Below are 24,267 nucleotides of genomic sequence, written 5' to 3'. Positions count from 1 at the left end.
TTTACAACTCACATTTGCTTGCTTTCTATCCGTTGGCTCTCTTTGGTGTAGCTGCCCATCTTGACTTTGTCCCTCCCTGACCAATACCCTATTTATGGTATCCTTCCACCAGTGATTGATTTCTTAAAACAGGCCTTTAAATCTTGTTCTCATCTTGTCATTAAAAGATAGGTCAAATGTAAGGCTCTGTCTTCTGAAGGAGCTTGGTGTTTACTTTTCTTTCTCTGACTTCAAAGTGATAGGATTTAAGTGACAAACGTTCTGGTTACCGGGGGTGTTCAGTGCTGGACGGAAGGCTGTACAGTGTTAGTTTTTTTCTAGCACACAACAAAATATAAATGTCTGTAAATTAACTGCAGATATTTCAGAATTAGGGAAGCACAAACAAAACGTATTTTTTTGTAATTCTGAAGGGTGGTGGGAACATATATTTAAATGGTTTGCGTGCTGTATACTTTTATCAGTAAAACTGTATGTCCGAGCAAATGTAATGGTCATTTCAGTTGAAGATGTGTTGTCTGCAATGGCAGCATGCTACCACACCTTACATGCTCCACTTTACTTGACTCCAGTCTACTCTGCAACACTCCACTCTATGCCTCTTTACTCTGCAACGCGCTACTCTATGCCAATTAACTCTACCCTGCTCTACTCTACTTCACACCACTGCACTCCACACCACTCCAGTCTAGGCCACTCCACTCTATGCCACTGTATGCCAGTACACTCTATCCAATCCATTCTATGCCACTCTACTCAACGCCACTGTACTCTACCCTACTCCACTCTACGCCACTTCACTCTACTCTGAATCAATTTACTCCGCGCTACCCCACTCTGTCACTGCAATGTACGCTGCACCACTCCACGCCACTTTACTCTACGCCGTTCATCTCTCCTCTATTCTGTGCCACTGCATTTTACTCTGACCACTACACTCTATACCACTGCGCTCCACACCAATGCACTCTACACCACTTTACTCAAAACCAATGCACTCCACGCCAACCTAATCTGCACTACTCTGCAACATTCTACACCACTGCACCCTACGCCACTCTATGCCATTGTACTCTGTTACTGCACTCTATGCCACTCTATTTACTCTGCACCACTGTACTCTATGCCACTGCTCTCCATGCCACTCTACACCACTGCACGTGACAACACTCTACTCTGCAACACTGCACTCTCCACCAATAAACTGTCACTCTACTCTGCACCACTCTATTGCAGTCTACACTACTGCACTCTATGCCAATGCACGCTACACTCTATGACACTACTCCGCAAGACTGAACTCTGCCCTGAACTCTACGCCACTCTACTCTGCACTACTGCACTCTACTCTGCACCACTCACCTCTACACCACTGTACTTCACTGTACTGCACTCTACGCCAATGCACTCTATGCACTACACTCTACTCTGCACCACTCCGCTCACAGTAATCTACTCTGCACCACTCTAAATTACTCCACCCTGCACCCAGGGGTGTGGAATTTCACAAAATATCTACTTGTCCATGGGGGCAGGTTGCTTCACAAATCTACTTGTCCTGTAACAAAATCCACTTGTCCCTTTTGTGCCATGTAATGCGGCAACAAATTATGGCAGCAATCTCATTATATAAGATCTCTGATATAGCCTCTCTGATTATGCCAGGCTCATAGCATAATAGGGTTTGAATACTAGCCATTCCCTTATGTTGCCATGTTTCTGCAGATCTACATACTGGGGTTGAAGGTAGTGGTAAGCAATAGTTCCAGGGTTGGAATGCCCTTTTGAGTCTGTACAAACCCACTAACTTGCATGTTTTAAGGATTTTCACCAACTCTTCTCTCATCGTTTCCCATACTGAGAAAGGTTGGAACTTAACTCCTGACCATGGCAAAGTGGTTGGAGGGAAAGTAAACTTGCAAACACTCAGATTTTCGCATGAGCAAATCTACACATGCATATTTGCTCATACTAAATTTAGTTCACAAATATTTTTTAGGAGAACTATTTCTTGTCCCACTTTTATAACTTTTTGTAAATTCACGAAAGTTAAAAGAAGTTAAAACAAGGACTCTTTTGAGACTCTCTTTAATAATTGGACCCCTAATTCGGTCTGGCGTTAACCATGGCATTTTGCGTTTATTAAAATTCCGTCTCTGTCTATCAGCTGGCTTCACTGTGAGTGACCGCATTCTGCTCTTTCACAAGGAGCATATCAGCACACAAAGTAGTTGTGTTCAGTGCCAGGAACTACTGTGGCAATGTGTGCTTTTTGAGGCCAAAACCCATTTTTGCTTTTGCCAATGTTTGTTATAATGTTGAGGACCCGGCAGCTCCCACACCAATTTGTTTTTACAAAAACCATGCCAAACCAAGTCAGACATTGACATAACCAAAACGCTGACTATCAATTTCAGACCTGCTGGCTTTGCCAATGTATGTTTATTTTTATGTTTCCCGCAATCCTATTGAAACTAGTTACACTGATTTTCAATTACGAATATCTTTGTGATATGCTAGCATACATCAACTCATTTTACTAAGTGATGTTGCAAAGAAATGGTACTTCAAAGTTTACAGTAGTTTAGCAAAATGTTTTTTTTCCTACTTGCATTTTCTTGTGAACATTTTATTTTGAAAGCAAAGACTCCTAAAGCTTGCTTTCAAGCCTCTGCAGATATTTGCATCTAATCAGAGAGCATTCTGGGAGCATTATACATAGCCTCGTATTGCTAAACTTTGATAACGTGTGTACACATTTTTATAGTAGAACCAATGTCAGTAGTACAGGCCGAGCTTACAACATTTACTTAGAGGACTCGCCCTAATAATAAAGGCTTTGCATTAATGAACCATAAATACAAGTTTGAACAACATTAACCCATGGACACAAATATTACCTTAAGTGCAGACATTGCTCCTCCCTGATCCTTAATGTGTTACTGTAAACAGGTAGCCAAATAGTTTGTGCTGTAAGGGGTTAGGCCTACTTGTCCCAAGGACAAAATACACATTAGAACTTGTTGCCCTTGACCCCAAACAATATGTCCTGGGGGTGGGGCTAATAGGAATTCCACATCCCAGCTGCTCCACTCTACTCCACTCTATGCCACTTCACTCTACTCTGAAACAATCTAATCTGAGCCACTCCACTCTACTCTGCGCCGCTGCACTCTGTGCTGCAGCACTCTACACCACTGCACTCTACGTCACTCTACGCCAATGCGCTGTACATCACTTTACTCAAAACCAATGCACTCCATGCTACTGCATTCTACACCAATCTATTCTGTACTTAACAACACTTCAATCTAGGCCACTCTATTCTACTCTACTCCACTCCACGATACTCCACTCTATGACGCTCTGCTCCATTAAACTCTTTGCCACTCCCCAACACTCTACGACGCTACTCCACTCAACAACGCTCTATGCAACTCCATGCCATTTTACTTAACTTCATTCTATGACACACTACTCACTCTACACCTCTCTACAACACTCTATTCCACTCTACTCCACTACTTCACACTATGCCACTCCACTCTACGACAATCTACTCCGCTTTACCCTACTCTACTCTACACCACTCTATAACACTCTATGTTATGTTAGTAAGACTTTTATAGCGCACAGCTACCCTAAGGTGTACCGGCGCTTGCTGCAGTCCTCCCAACAACCGATAAGCCAGCAAATCAGAAAAGCCATGTTTTGAGCGCTTTCCTAAATGACAATAGATCCTTAGTTTCTCAAACTAAAAGGAAGCTCATTCCAGGCCTTGGCTGCCCCCGCGACAAAACTTCTACCACCCAATCTAGCTCTCCTTGTGATGGGAAGTACAATTAGTTTTGCTCCTAGAGAGCGTAGCGATCTTCCTGCCACATGCCACTGAAATTGTTGTTTCAGATGAAGTGGGTCTGTATCCTGAAGGGGTCGGAAAACTAAGCAGAGGGATTTAAAAAGAATTCGCTTCTTTACCGGCAACCAGTGAAGCTTTTTTATTGAGCCAGAAATAGAGGCACATTTCGGAGTTCCAGTAAGCAGCCTAGCTCCTGAATTCTGGAGCGTATGACGTTTTTGTAAATTGCACTCCTGCATATTCAAATAAAGACTGTTGCAGTAGTCAAGTCTTGACATAATCAAGGCCGTAACCACTGTACGCTTACAGTCTGCCGGCAAAAGAGGTATAACTTTCCTTAAGGTCCTAAGGATATAGGAGGTGGCAGAGACCACGGCATTCACTTGGTCACGCATAGTGAGATGTTCGTCCAGTACTACACCCAAGTTCTTAACTTTTCTGTAAGGTACTGGAAGAGTCCCCATAGCCTCTGGCCACCAGCAAGGAGCCCAGAGATTAGCATTATTACCAAACAAAATCACCTCTGTTTTACCAGCATTAAGCTTTAAGCAATTTTGCGTCATCCAGCCTCCCACTGCTCCCATACAATCATGTAGCCTTTCCCCCGACGCCTTTTCCTGCCCTGGTTGCAAAGAAATTACAATTTGAGTATCATCGCCATATGAGGTTAAACAGAAGCCGAAAGACTCGATCAGAGTGGCCAAAGGAGATACCTAAACATTAAAGAGCGTGCGGCTCAGGGAAGATCCCTGAGCAACCCCACATGGAAGGGAGAAAGGTTTGGAGACAAACTCACCCAAAGCAACTGTCTGACGTCTGTCAGAAAGGAAGGAATTAAGGAGAGACCAAGCTTTGTCCCTTACTCCGCAGGCCGACAAACGGTCCATCAACACTCCATGGTGGACCGTATCGAAGGCAGCGGAGAGATCAAGCAAGATCAACACTGCCTTACCTCCCTGGTCCAACCCTCTCCTAATCTCTTCCGTGGATTTAAGAAGGGCAGTTTCGGTGCTATGCCCTTCTCTAAACCCAAATTGAGTGGGATCCAAGGCTTTGGCATCACATAGATAGGCAATCAATTTAGTGTTCATATATTTTTCCACCAATCTAGCGGGCAGAGGGAGGCGTGAAATGGGGCGAAAGCTGCTTGGATCATTAGTATCCAAGCTAGGTTTTTTCAAGAGCGGTAGCACCGAGGCCATTTTCCATAATTTGGGAAAAAGCCCTTCGGAAAACATAGCAGTGAAAAGAGGTGTCAAAGTCAAGGCTATGGGTTCAGAAGCAGGTTTTGCTATTGCTACTGGGCATGGATCATGAGGTGAACCTGATTTAGCATATAAAAGAAGCTTACGTGTATCTGAGTAGGATATAGGGGGGAAAACTATCCAAACTATATTTTAATGCAGGACCTACCTTAGATCCTGGAACATTACCCACCGGATCCTTAAAAGTATTGAAAATGGCTTCCACTTTAGTCTTGAAAAAAGTAGCGATTTCCCCGCAGAAATCCAAACTAGTTATGATAGTTGCAGGCAGTGGGTGTGCCAGCCTGGTAACTACTTTGTATAATTCTTTTGCTGAGTTACTGGCTAGTTTAATCTGTTCGGCAAAGAACTCACGCTTAGTTTCAAACAGCAGTTGTTTATAACAAAGAAGGCCTTGTTTATATATTGCACTCCACTTTGACACTCTACTCCACTCTACACCCTTCCACTCACGCCACTCCATAACACTCCACTCTACTCCACGCCACTGCACTTTACAACACTCCACCCCACTCTCATTTACACTGCTTGCTTTTAGCCATACTACAGCCACACTGGTATTTAACTTGACTAAAATATATTGACAAAGCCAATTGCTCTTGCATAGGCGCAACCTATTGGCTTTACCGATGCTTGTTTATTTATTGAGAATTTTGTAGAGTGGGGGGTATCCCAGCACTGTAAAATAACACACAGCGATCATATGCGTTACAGTGAGCATAAGAATAAAGCAGTTATTACATAATGTACGGTGTGCGCCCGTATTTCCAGGAGCTAGGTAGAAGGTATTCTACTCTTTTGCCTGTTCTCTGTTAATCTGGATGAAAATGGTGTAGAATTTAGGGCTAGGGAAGAGTCTGGCATTGAAAGTGGAAGTAGGTGTTTTGTTAGCAGGATTGTTTTGACTTTCATCCAGAAGAAGGTCGTGGAGGGGTTTGTACGTTCTTCTGGTAGGAGGGAGTTCAATACAATGTATTTTATGACATGCACATATGCCGAGGCACACTGAATTAGTCCATAGTGTAGTATAGGCAGTAACCAACCTAGTAATCACAGGGAGTCTGTAAAACATTCCTTTCTCTTTATTCTCTTATTCTATTCTTCTCAAAAGATCCACATACAAAAACACACTGGCAGCCGACGCGTGTTTCGGCCAACGTACTTTTTCAAGGCTAGAAGGTATAGGCAAAGAAACCCAGCACCCCAAAACACAGAGTACCGGAAGTAAATGTGTAAGCGCAGATTCTGAATGTCTGTAAGCAGACATTTAATTAGAAAAAACAGTTGTGCGTTCCTTCACAATATGTGCCAGATCCCACAAATTGCAATAAGTCAAAGTCTCAAATAGTTGTAACTAAGTCTGTGGTCTGCCGTTCACGCAACGAGTGCCTGTACCTACAGATAAAAGTAATCCGCGTAAAGATCGAACGTCGAGATAGTCTATGGCTTGTGGCTCCAACAAGAGGTGGCCGTTCCTGCAGGTATTCACAATATAAGGTAAAGGTCCATCACAGAGTAAAATTTGGCGAGCACCTGTAATCACCTGGTGGGAATATAGATCCCAGACCTGTTAAATCAACCTGTAGAAAAAAGTACATGCCTGAGTATAGCCAAGAAACGTGCTGTCGGTGCCAACCGTGAAATGCTACGGAGACCGACTTGTCTAAAAGTCCTGATAAAGCCCGGAGAGAAAAAGAACCGGCATGCATCCTGCCTGCTGTGCGCACGAAGATACCAGAAAAGTGATTGAGCCTGCTGGTCACTCAGCGGGTGTTTGATAACAGATGTCCTGTGCCACCGACCCGCCCACCTGTGTCACTAATCTCCCTGCCTCTCCCCTTCTCCATCAGTTATGTGATGTAGACATGTAGAATGTATTTGTATTTTATGTTACAGGGATAAGGCATTATCAACAAGAGTTTGCTGCTTTGATTCCATCTCTAGGCTTGTTACTTAGCGTCTGATTTAGAAAATGTGTGGTAACATATAATTTTCAAGAAAGAGCTTAACTTCCTCCATACATGTCGTTTACAACAGAGAATTCTCCATCGGTGAAACCTCAATAATGTTATGCAAACGATGAAGGTAATTTCACCACCAGAGTATCCTCTGGAGATAATTATTTTACTTCTCTTTTTCAGAGGTTTACACTTTGCCAACATTCTCTTAATCAGGCCATTAGAAGTTGCTCATGAGATCTCTGTGAGGCAAGGGGGTTGGTTGGCTCTAAGTGGCGTGGTCCCATTCAGTACTTGGTTCAAGCCAGGGATAGTTCAACCAATAAAAAGTGCCTCAACAGAGAGGGGGTCTGCTAAGATCCTTGCTTTATTGCACTTTGGAACCAGTATGTCACACGTTTGCAGGCAGTACCCATTTCTGCATACCATGCATGGTGGGCATGCTGTTGCAGTGGCAGGGAAGGTTTACAAAGCTAAGGCTATCGTCTCTGCCCTGCATGAGCTAGAATGGTTCCCAAACTTTTGACTCCTGAGGACCCCCATTGAGTCACCACTGGAAGCCAGGGACCCCCAATCAATTTGTAGTATTTAAATTTCAGACATTTAAACAGTAATTCGAAAAAGATAGACACGTGTGCACACAAAACAAATACTCGAATTACTAAGGACCTTAGGGGCATATTTACAAGCCCCTATCGCCATTGGAATGTCACTTTTTGCGACATTCCACTGGTGATAGGGACTTCGCCTTATTTACAAGGCAGCGTTAAGCCACGGGCAGTGGGTGTTGTGGTGGGCGTTCCACCCCAACACCCATTGATTTTGACGCCGCCCCCTATTTACAAGGGCAGCGTAAATAGGAGGCAGCGCCAAAATTAAGACGAGCGAAAACCTGGTCTTAACTTGGCAAAACAAGGAGAAATGGTTTCCCTCTCCTCATTTTTGCTTTTTCTATGTGTGCTGCCTTGTCAAGCACACATGAAAAAAACAAAACGCCTTGGATTGTTTATGTGCAGGAAGGTGACCCTTCCTGCACATAAACAATCTTTAAAAAAATGACACTTTGTAATTTCCATCTGTGCTGCGTTAAGAAGCACATTTAGAAGTGACAAAAGTGCCTTTCAAGATTTCAAGGGGGACCTTCCTGTACATAAATAATCTTCCCCTGCATGGAGACACCCTTGCACTATGGTGCAAGGGGGCCTGCGTTGGCCCTATACTGCTAAGTGTAGTGCCAGGGCATTGGGAAACGCAGGGCTCCACCATATTCTTGTAAATATGGTTCAGCCCTGCGTTTTTGAAGTGGCGGAGAGTGTTGTTAAGCCAAGGAGGCTAACAACACGCTCTGCCACTTCTGTTGTAAGTATCCCCCTCAATATTTGATATTGAAAGAATTTGCAAAAAACGAAAAAGTTTGATGGGAAGGTTGGTGCTGCATCTCCGTGACTAACTTTGAAATGGTTGGTTTTATTTCACTCTACGAGGCTCTTGCTCCTGCCAAGGCCAGACTAGAAACCCAAAGCAGCCCTGGCAAATATTTTCAGACCAGTCCCCATACGGTGCACACCAAGTGCGGTGAGGGAGCCTGACCACTACAAAGGGGACTTTGGGACCCCCTCCCCCCTCACCCCCCAAAAGATTTTTGGAAACAATTGTGCAGTCTGCAACACATTTATCATTATATATTGAATTGTATTAGCTTTGATAGAATAGTAAATGAAGACCTTCCTATGCACCAGGATACGACAATCATTGTTGGGGTTCGTCAATTATTCCCTTATTATCACCCTCCAACAGTGTCTGTCATCTCTCCTTAGCCCCTCTGTCACATGCATTTAATTTGTTTTATAGTATCTCTATAGGAACACTTAACATCACACACATATAGAGACAATGACTCATTCGTTCAAATCAGTGTATAGAAAATGTTACATAAGGCAAAGGGGACTAGAAGGTGTAGGATTCACATGTCATTCATACTGGTAGGCATTTTTAAAGAGTGCTTGGTCTGGAGAAGCACAAACTCAGGATTCATAACAGAACACAGTGGTTAGAATTGACTTTAACAATAAAAATGTATTTCCACCCAAATAAACCTTTTTTTAGCAGCATCAGGATAATGAAAGACTTATACCATGCAGTTTGAAAGCACCTCTTTGATGACAATTTATAGGTCACTGTGCTAGATTACGATTGTCACTTAGGAGCTGCACAGAAACAAAAGAATCTCTTTGACAAAAGCAGTAACTCACTGACCTATGCACATAAAATACAGTTTTTTAAATTGCATGGTACACGTTCTTTGCAGTAGGGTATTAATCCCAAAGCTGCCACTGGACAAAACTCTTATCTTTCTCCAGCAGGTACATTAATTACTGGTGTTATCTTGACACTTTTATTGTTGCTCGAAAACTGCTAATTATACAAGGAACTTTGCAGTGCTTTTTAAACTGCTGCCTGCGGACCCCCAGGGAATGTGTCACGGACCCCTGGGGGTCCGCGGACCACAGTTTGGGAAACAGTGTTCTGTAGAATTCAAATTATAATTAGTACACATAGTAATTACTGCCACCATTGTGTTGGGCATTTAATGGATGACATAATTACTTCTCCTCCGGTTTCCACCTCCGAATGAAGCCTAAAATGTGGAATCAGTGTTTACAACACCAAATACTCAATGTTTTGCATGTATGCCTTAGCTTTTTATCCAGATGGATTTCCTCCGGCTTTTTCTGGTGACATTTTTCAGGAGAAAATTGCAGAGTGGGTGACTGGTGCATCAACCCAGAATTCAGATCCAAACACAAACATCCATTTGTGCATGGATCAGGGTCTAAATAAATTCTCTACGTTCATAGAAGGCAGTGATATGTTATGTCAATAGAGATTTCACTAGTACTGCATTGCCATTATTATGGCCTTGCAGTGCTGTAGGATTTTAGCACCTTGTGTTTGGTTACATTCATACAGTGCTTCATACTCCTAATGAGACACCAAAGTGCATTTGTGGACGGGTATCACGCGACTCCATAGTCGTAGATGGCACAGTTTGTCGTACGACCTATATGGGGAGTTTGATGCCATGAGTCATGGCCCGAGTTGTTTTCTTAATATGCTTCATTGCTATGCCACTGTGTAAATTAGAAGAAAAAAATAGGTGAGAGGGAGGTGGCTTAAGCATTAGATTCTAATTGAAGGACAAAAGTGTGTGAGTGCAGTCTGGGATATTTTGAACTGTTTCAGTGTATAAATATGACTGAAACTGTATCATAAACAAACGTGTAGCTATGCTTACTCATGGATGAAGGAGGCACACGAGGATAGACTCAACTGCACAAGCCAATACCTTCCATCTGTGGAGTGGTCAGTGTATATATGTCGGGGATGTCAGTAGCACAAGATAGAGAAGAACAAGCCACTAACCTTACTCAGCAGCCAGCGGGGACGACTTCAAGCAGAAAGTCCCCCCTATTCTCCAGGGCGCACTTCCCCACAGCGTAATGGACACAACTCTGGGAAAGAGCACCCACGAGAACAGGGAAGTGAAAGCACTAAGGTGGTAGCGCTGAGGGTCTTGCTCTCGAGCAGGGGAATGCAGCAGTATAGGCACCTCCTAACAACGTCCTGCACAATTGACAAATGACAGAGGTTAGTTCATCTATCAGTGTTAGCGGTATGCACTATACAACCCCCGCTCCCCCCACGCTTAACCCTTCCGGTACTCACAGGTTTAGGTAGGAGTAGATGTACCTTCCTTGGTACTGTGTTCACCCCCTTGCTTAGGATACAAGTCATAAACAATAGTATCTGTACGTAATCCGCCTGCCTGTTAATCTCACAGACAGCGGTTCGGAATTGATTCCCTGCGAGAATAATGTGTAATATTTCAGGGTGACGAGATACTTGTTACCTGTCACGGCGTGGTCTCGTATCTTCGACCTTGAGGCGGGTAGGAAAGCGTCCGCCCTCAAGGTACCATACTCACTCCAAGGCGGGAAGGAAAGCGTCCGCGCTCAGAGCTCCTCAGTATATTCACAGGATCCGCGGAGTCAGGAACGGCGCACCACGGCGTCCGGCGGGTAGGAAAGCGTCCGCTCTTAAGGCAGAAGACTTACTCCGAGGCGGGAAGGAAAGCGTCCGCCCTCGGAGCTCCAATCTGTGGTCTCGGGTTACTCTGGGTCAGGGATGGCGCGCGAGGGCGCCCGGCAGGTTTAACGGGACGGAAACTCCAAGCGGGAAGGCAAGCGTCCGCGAGTTTCCAGCTTGACGGGATTACAGGATTCAGAATACGCGAGGGGAACTGGAAGTGTTCCCTCGCCGTCGGCTTCCATGAATGATTGTCAAGCACCGTCTCCTCACTGAGGCGGTGCTTATATAGGGTAGGCCGTTCCCCCTCGTGAGCTGAGGTTACGTAAGTCCTGCCCCGTTGCCTCCTGGGAGTTGTAGTCCCTTCGGGTCTCGGACTGCCTACCTCGTTTCCCACAGCTGCCTGAGGGCTTGCGGGGGTGTGTGCGGCCAGGCCCATGCCTGCTACAGCCGATGACCGTCACAATATACAGCTCGAACCACATAGAATACAGGGCTAAGAAAGTCCTTGGGGGGGTTGGGGGGGGTGCAGACTCCGGGATTCAGCAGTTACAACATGCATCCAATTAACCCCAAAACAGCCACTGTGGAAGGAAAAGCCATATAAATATCAAAGTACAACAAGTGCTACCTAAAGGAAAAGACTCTGCTGGAATCAAGAAAAACCCTAACTCTTGTTGTAAGAAGAGGAGTCACGGAGTCCTGACTTCTACTGGCAACCAGAACCAGGAGCTGCTGTCCAAGGGTCAAGTGGTTGGCCTTCTATTTGCCTACTCCAGGGACCCAAAAAGCGGAACTTCTTACTCTAAGAGGTCCCAACTGACCACAACAGACTGAACCCTGCAGGAGACCTGACTGGAGAAAGATCTAGTGCCTAGAAGCCTGTCTTGGGGGCTATAGGACTTACCAGAAAGAACTTCCCCAGCAAAGATTGGACTTAGTCATTTTGTTTCCCGGTTTCTTCGAGACAAGGTGTTGAACTTGCCCGAGAAGGTTGCAAATCAAGGAAGAAAATACGCTTTTTTCCACTTGGCGCTTTTTGCTGCACTGAAAACAGGCTGAGCAGGACCTCTCGGTAAAGGTATTCAGCCTCATGAAACCTTGCTCACTAGGGGTATCCAACCATGTCAAGCCTTCCAGCATTCCACCGTTAGAGAATTTTGAGAACTGAAAAACTAGGCCAAAGTGAAAAACGTTGGACCATGGTGAGTCAGCTAATCCTTCCAACTCATAAAATGACATTTGAAATGGCTTTGAAATCTAGGTTGGTCCTCCTCAGACGTTTTGGCACCAAGGCCAATAGTTTTAGCAGGAGTTTGTCAATGATGTATCTGACTTAGAGGGACCCACATGTGCCACAACCTCGGACTCTGCCTTGCTCTACTTTTCTAGCCATTTTTTGCCTTTAAAATATTACATTGCGTATCTCTGGTCCCCCTTGCATCTCTTTTTTTCTCATTTCATTTTTCTCTATTTGTCTGAATTGGTTTGGGATGTTTATTGTGTTGTGTTCTATGCTTTAAAATTATTTTTACTGTTTGAACTTATCACACATTTATCCGGGCATTGCCTGCTGCTTGTGCCATAGCTACCGGGAGTTGAGGATAGATTCTCAAAGAATGGTATTTTGGCTTGTGTTTATTAAGTTGCTATTTTGTTTATTGAGTTCGAGTCTGTCTTTCCCAAATTAATAACCCAGTTTCTGACACTATCTATGGGCATGATGTGACCTCCAATGAAGCGAAACCTGCATTGGGAAGTTTGCAGTCTCTACATATCGATCCCACAACCTGGTGCCTCACAAATCACCATGTACTAGACCAGCCTGAGTATTCCATTGAAATATATTGGGCTGAGAAGCTGGTTTCAAAAAATCACATCTAAAAGAAACATTGGCCGGTCTTTTGTAGTGTATGTTCCTATGTACGACTGTTTAAAACATATTATCCTTGATTGTTATCTTTATGTCCAAAAAGTCAATCTCCGTCCTACTCATATTGGCAGTAAGTTTCAAATTCAATCAGTGGTCACCAAGGGTACAGAGTTTCCAGCTTCCCCTCCAAATTGCTAAAATGTCATCAGTATAAGGTATCCACATGACAACATGTGAATTGGAAGCTTCCAAGGCGCTGACTACCTTCTCCTCCTACCATCTCAACAGTAAGTTCAGATAGATTGGACCAAAACAAGTGCCCATCGCTGTGCCTTCGTTGTATAGCAAAAAAATATTGTTTGTAAGGCAGAACAAAATCATTTCTAGAATAATTTCTGTGTGTAATAGGGAAGTCAGTGAGCGTGCCCTCAAAAAATATCTGCACGCATTAACATTGTCCTTTATGCTTGAATAAAAAATACCCACATTTAAAGTCAGCTATAGAAAGTCATCCTCCCAATGTATTCCTTCAATATGTGAGAGAAAATATTTACTATCTTGAATGTATGGAGGTAGTGCCGACACAGATATGGTGAAAAAAAACAATATACTTGAATGTTTTCTCAAGCAGACATCAAAAAGAGACAATAGGTCTTCCAGGTGGGCTCTTCGTATTCTTATGTATGTTGGTTAGGAGGTAGAGGACAGGTATTTTGGGATGTTCACAGTAAAAGAATCTGAAGTCTTTCCATTCTATCAAACCTTTGTCCCTCCATTCCCTCAGTTTTTCATGATATTCAATGTTGCTATGTGTGATTGTGTTCTTGTTAACTCTCTCGTAACAGTCAGCCATATTAAGTTGCTTGTATTCCTCTTTTCAAAGTACATACTTTTGGGCAGCACAACCACATTTCCCTATTGTCTGATGATGATGCATCATTTTTTAAAAATCTGTCAACACTCCCCTCTGGGCCAATGTAAGATTGTTCCCTACCACCTTCTACGAGCTAATTTTTTCAGATCGTGTATTACAACCCTTTCAAATGTGTCAATAGCATCGTATGGGAGTGTTGGCTAGAAGGTTGACTTGGCTTTACAGCCACTCCGGCAGTTTATGTCCAAGTAAATTTCCATATTTGCTACATTTACGTAGGGGTCACCCACATTGAAGTTATATAAGTCTAGTACTGTTAAAGTGAAAAGGAACTCAATGTCACTAAAACACAGATTACTTATAGGCTTTTCCTCTGGAATTAATCTTTTGTCACAATGCCTACTGGCATGCTCTTTATGTAGCTTTAAATTGCTGTGGAATTAATGCAAATCAATACAACATTGAGAATAATTAAAGGGGTTAGTAGGACAGAACAATAAGGTCTGTTCCAATACATTTTGTTTCCATTGCTGTAAGGGCACTGTCTGTAAACTTTACCACATTTGTTCTTTTATCCATTATTGTTCCATCTTCTGACTCCTTGTTCGTATTCATATACGGGAGTTGTCTTTTGCTCAACCTTCCACTCCTTGTTTTACGCTGCCTCTTCCTCTTCCCCTTTCTCCTTTTCCTCTTCCCCTGTCCTTGTTCCACTGTTGCTGATTTCTTTCTTTATCTGTCTGAATTCCTCTAAAAAAATCACACTTTTTGATAACTCTGTTTCAGTGGGTTTTTTTTCTGATAGGTCCTCTCCCTCTGTTCACTCTCTGTATCTTTCTCCACTGCCACACTCCCAGATTCAGGGGGCACACTATCCATCTCAAATTCCCTGTACATCAAGTTGTCATATTTCCTACCAAATGTTAAAATCCTTCCATTTTGATAGTCCCTTTGATCTCTAATAAACTTCTGTTGTTTTTTCAGTTAGATATCTTCTTTCAATGTGTTGGTTCTGGAACTGATCCATTCCAAAAACATTCTCCTTGGTATCCATTTCTTTATTTCGTTAATCAAGATCTCCATGTTCTGTATCATTTATGCCCGCTCTAGCCAGGCATACTTTAGATTCGTCATAATAATTCTCGAACAATTTTCAGTATTATCACCCCATTCTTTGAGTAATTCAGGATTAGGATTTTCATAGGTAGGAACTGTAAACATCCTCAAGCCTCTTGAAACCTGCCACATTCAAATATTTTTCCAGTGACGTTGCTTCCTACTATTTTGTCACCTCTTATCAGCTTTGTTGCACCAGTTTGGAGTATTTATGGCTTAAAGTCTGGCCAGCCCATTTGTAATGTCGAGGTTGGTGTTTTTGCAAATAATGTCTCTGCCCTATTTTTCCTTAGTGCATCTCTTTCAGTTGCCATGATAATACTGGTGCTTATACTGGTTACACGCACCCTTAGTCCTGTTTTAATCATGCTCTTGCAGTGGTGTAGCTAGCTGTTGCGCCGCCTGTGGCGGTCACTGCATTTGCCGACCGGCGGCCGCTTGAAGAGCGGAGACCCCCCCCCCCCTCCCTTGCTTGTCATTGCTACGCCTCTGCGCTCTTGTGTTGCAATTTAGAGACCAGGCCATCCACGCCTTTCTATCTCAGCGTGGATGGCACTGTGCTAATCCTACGCTTAAAGACTTTGATAAAAAAGCAGACATTTGAGGTGAGCAAATTTAGAGAGTCACTGGTGTTGAGACTGCTCTATACTGGAGCTGCTCTGCACCTAAACTTGAGAACTACCCAGAGTTCTCTGCTTCTTTTTTTTGCATAATTTATGAGTCACTTTATGCCTGAAAGGGTTTTCTTTTGATATATATGTATGTGTGTGTGTGTATATGTATATATATATATGTATATATATGTGTATATGTATAAATATGTGTGTGTATATATATATATATATGTGTGTGTATATATATAATGTGTATGTATGTGTATATATATAATGTGTGTGTATGTATTTGTATATATGTGTGTGTGTGTATGTATGTGTATATATATATATAATGTGTGGCTATGTATGTGTATATATATGTGTGTGTGTATGTATGTGTATATATATATGTTTGTGTATGTATGTGTATATATATATATGTGTATGTATGTGTATATATATTATCTACTGGCGGTCGCCAGTAGATAGTTATAGTTAGGACCGTGTTTCCATAGGAAATCCGCAACATTCTATTTGGAATAACTTTGGCGCCGGTCGACGAATCCTCGCGAAATTTTCAAAACTAATGGGGCGCTACGCTCCGCTCCTACCCTGAAAGCCTCGGGGGGATTCGTCAAGCGGGGGCTGAGAAAAAAGGGGGGTCCCAAAACGCGTTTTCCCCATGCATTTTTCCATAGGACCTTTAGACACAGCTACAGCCCGAACGGCTGAACAGAATTACTTGAAATTTGGCAGAGAGGTAGTCCTCAGGTCAAGGATGTGCCTTTTGTAGGTCTGGTGTAAATCTGTTCAGTAGGTCCTGAGAAAATAGCATTTAAATCAATATATATATCTGTAAGCGCGCTCCGTGCGCTTACCGTAAGCTTACCGTACGCGTACGGTGCCGTGCGCGAGCTCAATTCTGATTGGTGGTTACATGACTGTAAACATTTGAATCGGTCGAAATCCGGAAGTGTCGGCCGCCATTTTCTGTCTCTCGCACTGAGAAACAAAGGTGGGGAACGTGAAACGGGGGCAACGAAGAGAGTTGCAGACCCCCTAGTGTTTGTCAGGGGGTCCAAGAAGGACCCAAAAGTACGAAAAATAAATGTAATAATTTTTTTTAAAAATCGCGGGGTACGCGTACGGTAAGCTTACCGTACGCGCACGGCAAAAACAAAACAAAAAAAAAAATAAAGAAGTAACAATCACATTTATTAAATTAAAGGACCCACAAGGGAGAAAAAAACAAATGTTACTGCGTAAATAAAGGCGAGGCGCGCACGGCATGGACTGCGCAACGTGGGCGCTCGGTGCGTGAAGCGCACCGTGCGCCCACAGCGCGCGCACGCTGCGCGAAGCGCACCGTGCGCGCAGGGTGTGCGCATAGTGAAAAACCAGAAAAAAATAAATAAATAAATACATAACTTAGCATTTAAAAAAACGTACAAATTCACTGAAAAAACCATAGGTTTCACACACGTTATAGTTAGGAATTATCATTTACAAAACCTTGCAAATTCACTTAAAAAACCATAGGTTTCACACATGTTATAGTTAGCTGTACATTTCACTCGTAAAAAACCAATGAAATTCAACGTTATAGTTAGATCAGGTAACTATAACTTGCGCGACCGCAATCCACAATGTGTAATTTCAGATGTCATCATTGATGTCATGAGTGATGTCACTGACCATGTCATGAGTGATGTACTATGTGACGTCATCAGCAGTTTATTGTGGGCGCGCAAGTTATAGTTACCTGATCTAACTATAACGTGGAATTTCATTGTTTTTTTACGAGTGAAATGTACAGCTAACTATAACATGTGTGAAACCTATGGTTTTTTAAGTGAATATGTGTATGTATGTGTATATATATGTGTGTGTGTGTATATATATATATATGGGCGTCCTTTTGAAATAAACATTTCTTTAATACATCGTCCCACGGTGTCAGCGCCTGTCTTCGTATGCCAGAAATTCAGGATTGGTTTAATATATATATATATATATATATATCTATATCCACTCGTTTTCATTTTCTCACTGGATAGCCCAAAGATGGAACCGCACCACAAAGTAAGTGCTTTATCTTCTTTATTTAGTGCAGAGCGCGTTTCAGCTCACACGGGAGCCTTGATCACATGACAGACTACGTTGCATTCGATCTTTTTAAAGTGCCCAGTGCCAATGTAATTGAAATCACTTGTGCAAATAACGCCATAAACATAGAAAAATTACATTTGTAGTTTTTCTTTTTAGGTTCCTTATTCAGCTGTTACATAGATACAGGGTTAAAATTTCAATTCAATATCTTTTTGATGTGAGGAAGTTTAGATGATAGAAGATAAATAAAAACAATTTTATAAAAGCAACTTCCATTCAAACTTTCAACATCAAACCCTGATATATAGCCTGTTTTTGAATTTATATTTTGATCCATAATGTTTGGCGTATGTGAATATGTGCTAAAAAGTGCAAGAGTGCTTGATGTTTATATCCTAGTTGCTGTAAGTGCCCAAAGTATCTACCAAAGTCATGTTAGTTTATATATCTCCAACTGCGTTTCATTTTTAATTTGTGTGTTTTTGTTTTCAATAATCATAGCGCACAAGAGTATTGGAGCTTGTGTCAAAAATGTTACATGGTCTTTAAAGGGTATTTAAATTAGGGCCTTAATCTGGTAGTTTGGTTTTTTGGTTTTCTGTTGTTTTGCTAGTTGTTTGTCTGCATTTACATGATTTATATATTGCCAATGATATCGGTATTATTACCCGATTGGTGCAAAATGCAAGTTGTTTTAGATAAATAATTCAATATATAAATAAATGTGCCTACAATTTGCTAATTCATTGGCTTAAATGCAAATTGTGCAAATTCCTTGGTAGTGTAATGATGCAGTTTGCAAATTTACTCATGAGTCTCTCTTAGGTTTCTATCATTGTAGCCACAAATGTATAAAAGTATATAATATTGAAAAAATCATCATCATTATGTAAATAACTACAATAATATTAAAAAATCATAGTAAAATACTAGACTTAAAACATCTATATATATTGTTAAACCATCCATAGATAAAACCATGATAAGACCCAGGATAAAACTTTGCAAATAAATTAACAGATAATTTCGATAGACATGCCACATTTTTTAAAAATACCCATTCACAAAGCCAGTTCATAAGCAAGTATACATATCCTCGGTCACGTTCAGTCCTGTTGGATGTTTGGAATTTAACTCTAAAATGTATCTGGTTTCCAACTGACATAACCGATGTTCTCTGTTGCCCCCTCGTCTACTTGGTGGGACCGTATCAATCACAAAGTATCTAAGGTCTTGGCTTCTTGAGTTATGTTTACTTTTAAAATGGTGTGCCACTGGGTAGGTTTTATTCTGATTACTGATAGCCCTGAGGTGCTGTAAAATTCTTTTGTGCACCGGTAATTTGGTGCTCCCTATATAATGTAGGTTGTAAGGGCAAGTTAGTATGTATACCGCAAACTCGGTTTTGTATGTTAAAAGCTTGGATATTGTAATACTTTTTGTGCTATGGTGTCTCATATAAGTGGTTTGGTTTTCTCCCTGCTGACATGCCGTACAGGGTTTGCACCTAAAGAAGCCTTTGTGTGTCTGAAGCCAATTTGTATTTTCAATGACCTCTGGGCTGGTTTTCACCAGCTCATCCCTCATTGACAAACCTCTACTTTATGTGATGGAAGATCGAGTTGGTAAATCCTTCCCTATGATAGGATCACTAAGTACCATAGGCCAGTTGCGTGATATGATTGATTGAAGTTGCTTTTGTTGCTGGCTATACTATATGATTATTCTGAACTCATTACTGGTTCTACTAGAATTTGCTGAAAGTTTTGTATCAGGACTTGACTCACCAGGGTGGTTTGTAGAGAGTAATTCATATCTGTCCCTGCGCATAGATTTCAGGATGGCATTATCAATAACACTTCTAGAATATCCTCTCTCTAGAAACCTGATCTTGCTTGAGGTTTGAGCTTCTTTTAAATCATCATCATTACTGTGAATCCTCCTCAGCCGAAGCATCTCCCCATAGGGGATGCTGTTAATCAGATGCTTGGCATTGGAGCTGCTCGCATGTAGCGTGGAATTCCCTGCGCTCTACTTATGATATAGTTTGGACTCGATTTTGTCATCCAGCACATAGATTTTGGTGTCTAGGAAGCTCACCTCTGTGTCACTGATAGTGGCTGTAAACTGCAGGTTTAAGTTGTTGATGTTCAGAGCTTTGATAAAATCATAAAATCATTGGCATCCTCAATGTTACCCTCACAGACCACAAACAAGTCGTCTATAAAACGTAACTATATTCTTATGTTCTTAATCATTACCTGTTGATATTGAGTTTTCAGTACCAGCTCCTCCCACCAGCCCATATGCAAACACGCATAGCTGGGGGAGAAGCTGGCACCCGTGGCTACTCCTCTGACTTGTCTATACAGTAGGTTATTGAACATAAATATATTCTACCATTGCAATGAGCATTTCTTTTTGATCCACTGGCATTTCTGTTAGTTTGTCCAAGTAAAATCTCAGTGCCCTTAATCCGTCATAGTGTTGCATACTGGTATATAACGAGCTCACATCTAAAGCTATGAACAGGTATCCAGGTTTCCAGTTGAAATCTTTCAGTTTTGTAAGGAAATCCCCAGTGTCACATACATAAGATGGTAGGGCTTTCACTAGGTCTTGGAGAAAAAAGTCAACATATTGTGAGGTATTTTCTAGTAGGCTGTTCCTGGCTGATATTTTTGGCCTACCAGGTGGTCTGAGTGGATCCTTGTGGATCTTAGGAATAAATTAAATAAATCGTGGGTACAACTGGATGTTCATTTTTCAGGTATTTGTATTCCTGAGCTGTTAATGTTTCATTGTTTTTCCATGCCACCATAGGGTATGGTATCTTGTATTTGTCGATTTCATTTCCGTCATGGTACTTTTAGCGTAGCACGAGTTGTCTCTTAATTGTCTGTAAGCTTCATTGGTGTAATCACTTGTGGACATCAAAACAATATTACCACTCTTATCAGAGTTTCGAATGACTTGTCTTCCTTCAGTTTTCTCATGAGTTGATCGTATTCATTGTTTCTTTTGATGAATTTCCATTTGGAATATCGAGTTTTCACGTTTAGTTATTTTAACTCTTCCACCACACTCTCATGAAAGATGTCAATGGAGTCGCGTATCATGATCAGGTTAAATGTGGATTTTGTCTTAAATTGTGTTTTTATTGCCTATAGCGGCCTGTTGCTGACATTGGGTTGTTTGGATTTAGTTGTTTCTATTGTTGTATCCGTGTCAATGTCAACCTCATTATTCAGCCAAAGCTCCTGCATCTCTGCACAGAAGGAGGCGTCTGATTGTGTTGATTTTACTTCGCTGATTGTGTCACTACTACCGGGGTGAGTGTGTGTGTGTGTGTATGTGTGTGTGTGTGTGTGTGTATATGTAGAAAATGTATCCACTAACAGACAGAGGGATATGGACGAACTATTCGGTTAGTTATTCAAAGAAAACCTTATTGGAGCGCTTAGAGTGACATACTGTCAATGCTTTTCAACTACTCCCGGCAGCCTTGATCACGACGGTGTGCGCCATCTTCTGGGCGCAATAAATAATAACGTGTAACATAAACATAGAATACATCTTCAGGTTAGGAGAAAAGGTGTGATAGATATAATACATTTTAATGATATACAGGCTAAATGAAATGGTATTCACTTACAAAATTTCTTGTAATTCTTTATTTCATATTTTCCTTTTTTGGCCAATGTGAGATGCTAAAATGCATAATGCCACAATAAGAAATTCCTGTGAATATTTACAAATAGCCATCCATTCCAATTTCGGTGCAAGTTTAGAAAAATGCAGCTTGCTAAATGTTCAGATGATGGACAATGATCATCCCTATGGAAACTATTTCATTAGGAATTGTGTATATAAAAAGCAGGTAAAAACATGAAAGCAATTACATGTGAGATATCCTTATCTTCACATCTCATTTGAAAAAAGTCAATCTTCCAAGTGCCTGATGTGTATCTCCACATGTTCCTTTCAATCACCTCAATAAAATGCAATAATGCCATAAAAAATGATGTCTCCGTAACAGAAAATAGGAAGCTCTTCATTGGCCAAAGCAATAATAAAGGAACTAATTTTTCATAGGGTAGGAATACAGGAATTCAAATTAATCAGCTACTGAGCACAACCAACCACTAAATAATTTTTTCGTGTTTTCAAAATAACAAGTATTATATATGTTATTTTTCTCATAAACCCATAAGACTAGACATCTGTCCAATCACAAATTCATAGGGTTCTTTGGGTTTTTAGGCCAGGAGATGCACATGATATGCAAGATCATTATCCATAGCAGTACAATTCAAGGATATCTTAATAAGAGTAGATAGACATTGAGATAGGCGATGCAACTTATACCAACATAAAACAACAATAATTAGAGAAGACAGGTGTATAATTCTTCGTCCATTTTCAGACCCATCTGTTCCTTACTGTCCAATTCTAAATTATCCAAAGTTTCTAATTTTCGCAGCTCTTTCTCTCTCTTGCCCCCTCTTTTTCTTTTTGTAACTTGTGTTTCACTGCTGTATTTCAGAACTGAAATACGGTCGAGCCCAACCTGGGCTTTAGGAGCCAGGGTGAACCCGATGATGAAGCATGACAGTATTAGAGTGTGTGTGTGAGGGTTACTATATAAGAGGTTTTGTTTCCAATTTTGGTATAGTGACATATGATCCGACCTCCTTAGTAGAGAATTGTGCCTTTATCTAATATATCTAGTATCGGTTTCCATTGGGCGGGATACTTCTTGTTATTGATGATTATTTGGGAGGACGTATCCCTTCCCCCATTTGGCTTCCAGTTTGTGGAAGTATCTCTCCACCCTTCAGGCCTTTTGCCTGTATTGTGTACAGAACTTAGGGATCACCTTGGTGTTGTTTTTCAAAGTGACGTGCAACAGGGTAGCTGCGGTCCCTGTCAATGATGGTACGTATATTTTGCAGTATTCTCTTATGGGCTGGCAGTGTGGTACTCCCCACATATATTCTTCTGCAGGGACATGTGAGAATATATGCTACAAATTCAGATTTGCATGTAAGGTAACACTTTATCTTAATTTTCCTTTTAAAGGGTGTCTCAATGAATGTACAATTCTCTCCGTTCTTACATGCTTGGCACTTAAAGCACTTTCTGAAGCCAAAAAGATTGGGTCAACCAGGTTTGACGTTTTGCACCAGTGTCACAATCACTCTTAACCAGATGATCTCTCATTGACTTGGGTTCCCTATAGCTTATCATAGGACGCTTGGGAACCAGTCAACCAATGATAGGATCCCCCCTCAAAAAATGCCAATGTTTAGACATTGCCTGATGCACTTTCTGATGTTCCTGGTTATATGTAGTGATAAATCTATGTGTACACATGGTTTCTCTTTCCTTTATACTAGTCCTAGGAGGATAGAATAGAGCCTTTTCTCTACCCACTTCTCTGGCTGCTCCTGCGATTACTCTACCACTCCGCCAACCTACCCCTAATCATTCCACACAAAGTATTTCGCATGTTGGATGGAATGCCTGGAAATTTTTGGGGAAGTGCTGGCAGGCGCAGAGTTCCTCTGCTGAAAGTGCAGATTCCCACGGACCAAGGCGGACTGGGGGTGTTGAAGTTTGAACATTAATACCTGACGGCATAGTTGCAGCAGCCGCCCACAGGCTACAGGACGGAGCCTGAACGTAGTATCGGTCGTGTCTGGAAGAGACGTGGTGCACCAAATACAAAAGCTAGTTCTCCCCTAAATGCAAATACCAACCTCCCAGCTGGCACTGCTTCACTTGGTGTTAGCTTGCCACAGACTAGCCTTGCGGATAGCACCAGGAGTGAAGCCATATGCATCCCCTTTTGCTTTACAGGTGCTGGTGGCTTTTAGGACCGCAGCAGAATGAGACGGCGTGGAGCTGTGGGCCTCATTGATTTTGACCCCACTGAGGACCTCTTTCAGGGGGACAACCTGATCCCCTTTGACCTCCTGTCAGAACTGTCTGGCTTACTGGCAGAACGTTTTCTAACCCGCACACGCTTGGTCCTCGAGCTTGAGCACCTATAGGATGTGACAGATACTGAACCCTCCAACCACCCACTCACACAGGTGTTCCTCACGCATGGCAAAGGGCGGCGACTTGTATCCTTTATTGTCTGAGCCATCGTGGATGGAATTGCTGCTGACCTCCTCTCCCTGTGACAGTAGTGTGAACTGGACTTGGGAGGGGCCATGACTCCCAAGGAGTGGCACAGGGCACTTGCTTACTTATGCAAGGTTTCGGGTAACGCACGATTACAATACATTCAGCACAACATCCTTCATCGGGCTTACCTGACTCCGGCCAGAATCTATAAAATATCTGGCGGTGTTGCCAGCATTACCCCAGTTCCCTGCTCTTTGGGCTGACATGATCCATATGTTCTTGGACTTCCTACTGGCATGCGCTTCATGGGACGGCGTTTGCACAATACTGCTGCAGGTCATAGGCAGACAGGACCCAAACAATGTAGGTAGTTGTGTCCTGGGACTTTATGGGCAG

At 42.1% G+C, this 24,267-nt stretch overlaps 1 protein-coding gene across 2 annotated transcripts in view; it reads left to right on the top strand.

Annotated features, from left to right (window-relative positions):
- The window catches only part of SLC25A18 (solute carrier family 25 member 18), a 284,586-nt gene that overhangs the window by 809 nt on the left and 259,510 nt on the right, over window positions 1-24,267 (top strand). The window lies entirely within an intron of this gene.

This window comes from Triturus cristatus, chromosome 4_1, assembly GCF_964204655.1.
Source record: "Triturus cristatus chromosome 4_1, aTriCri1.1, whole genome shotgun sequence".
Taxonomy (NCBI): Eukaryota; Metazoa; Chordata; class Amphibia; order Caudata; family Salamandridae; genus Triturus; species Triturus cristatus.
This window is presented reverse-complemented; position numbering and strand designations above follow the sequence as displayed.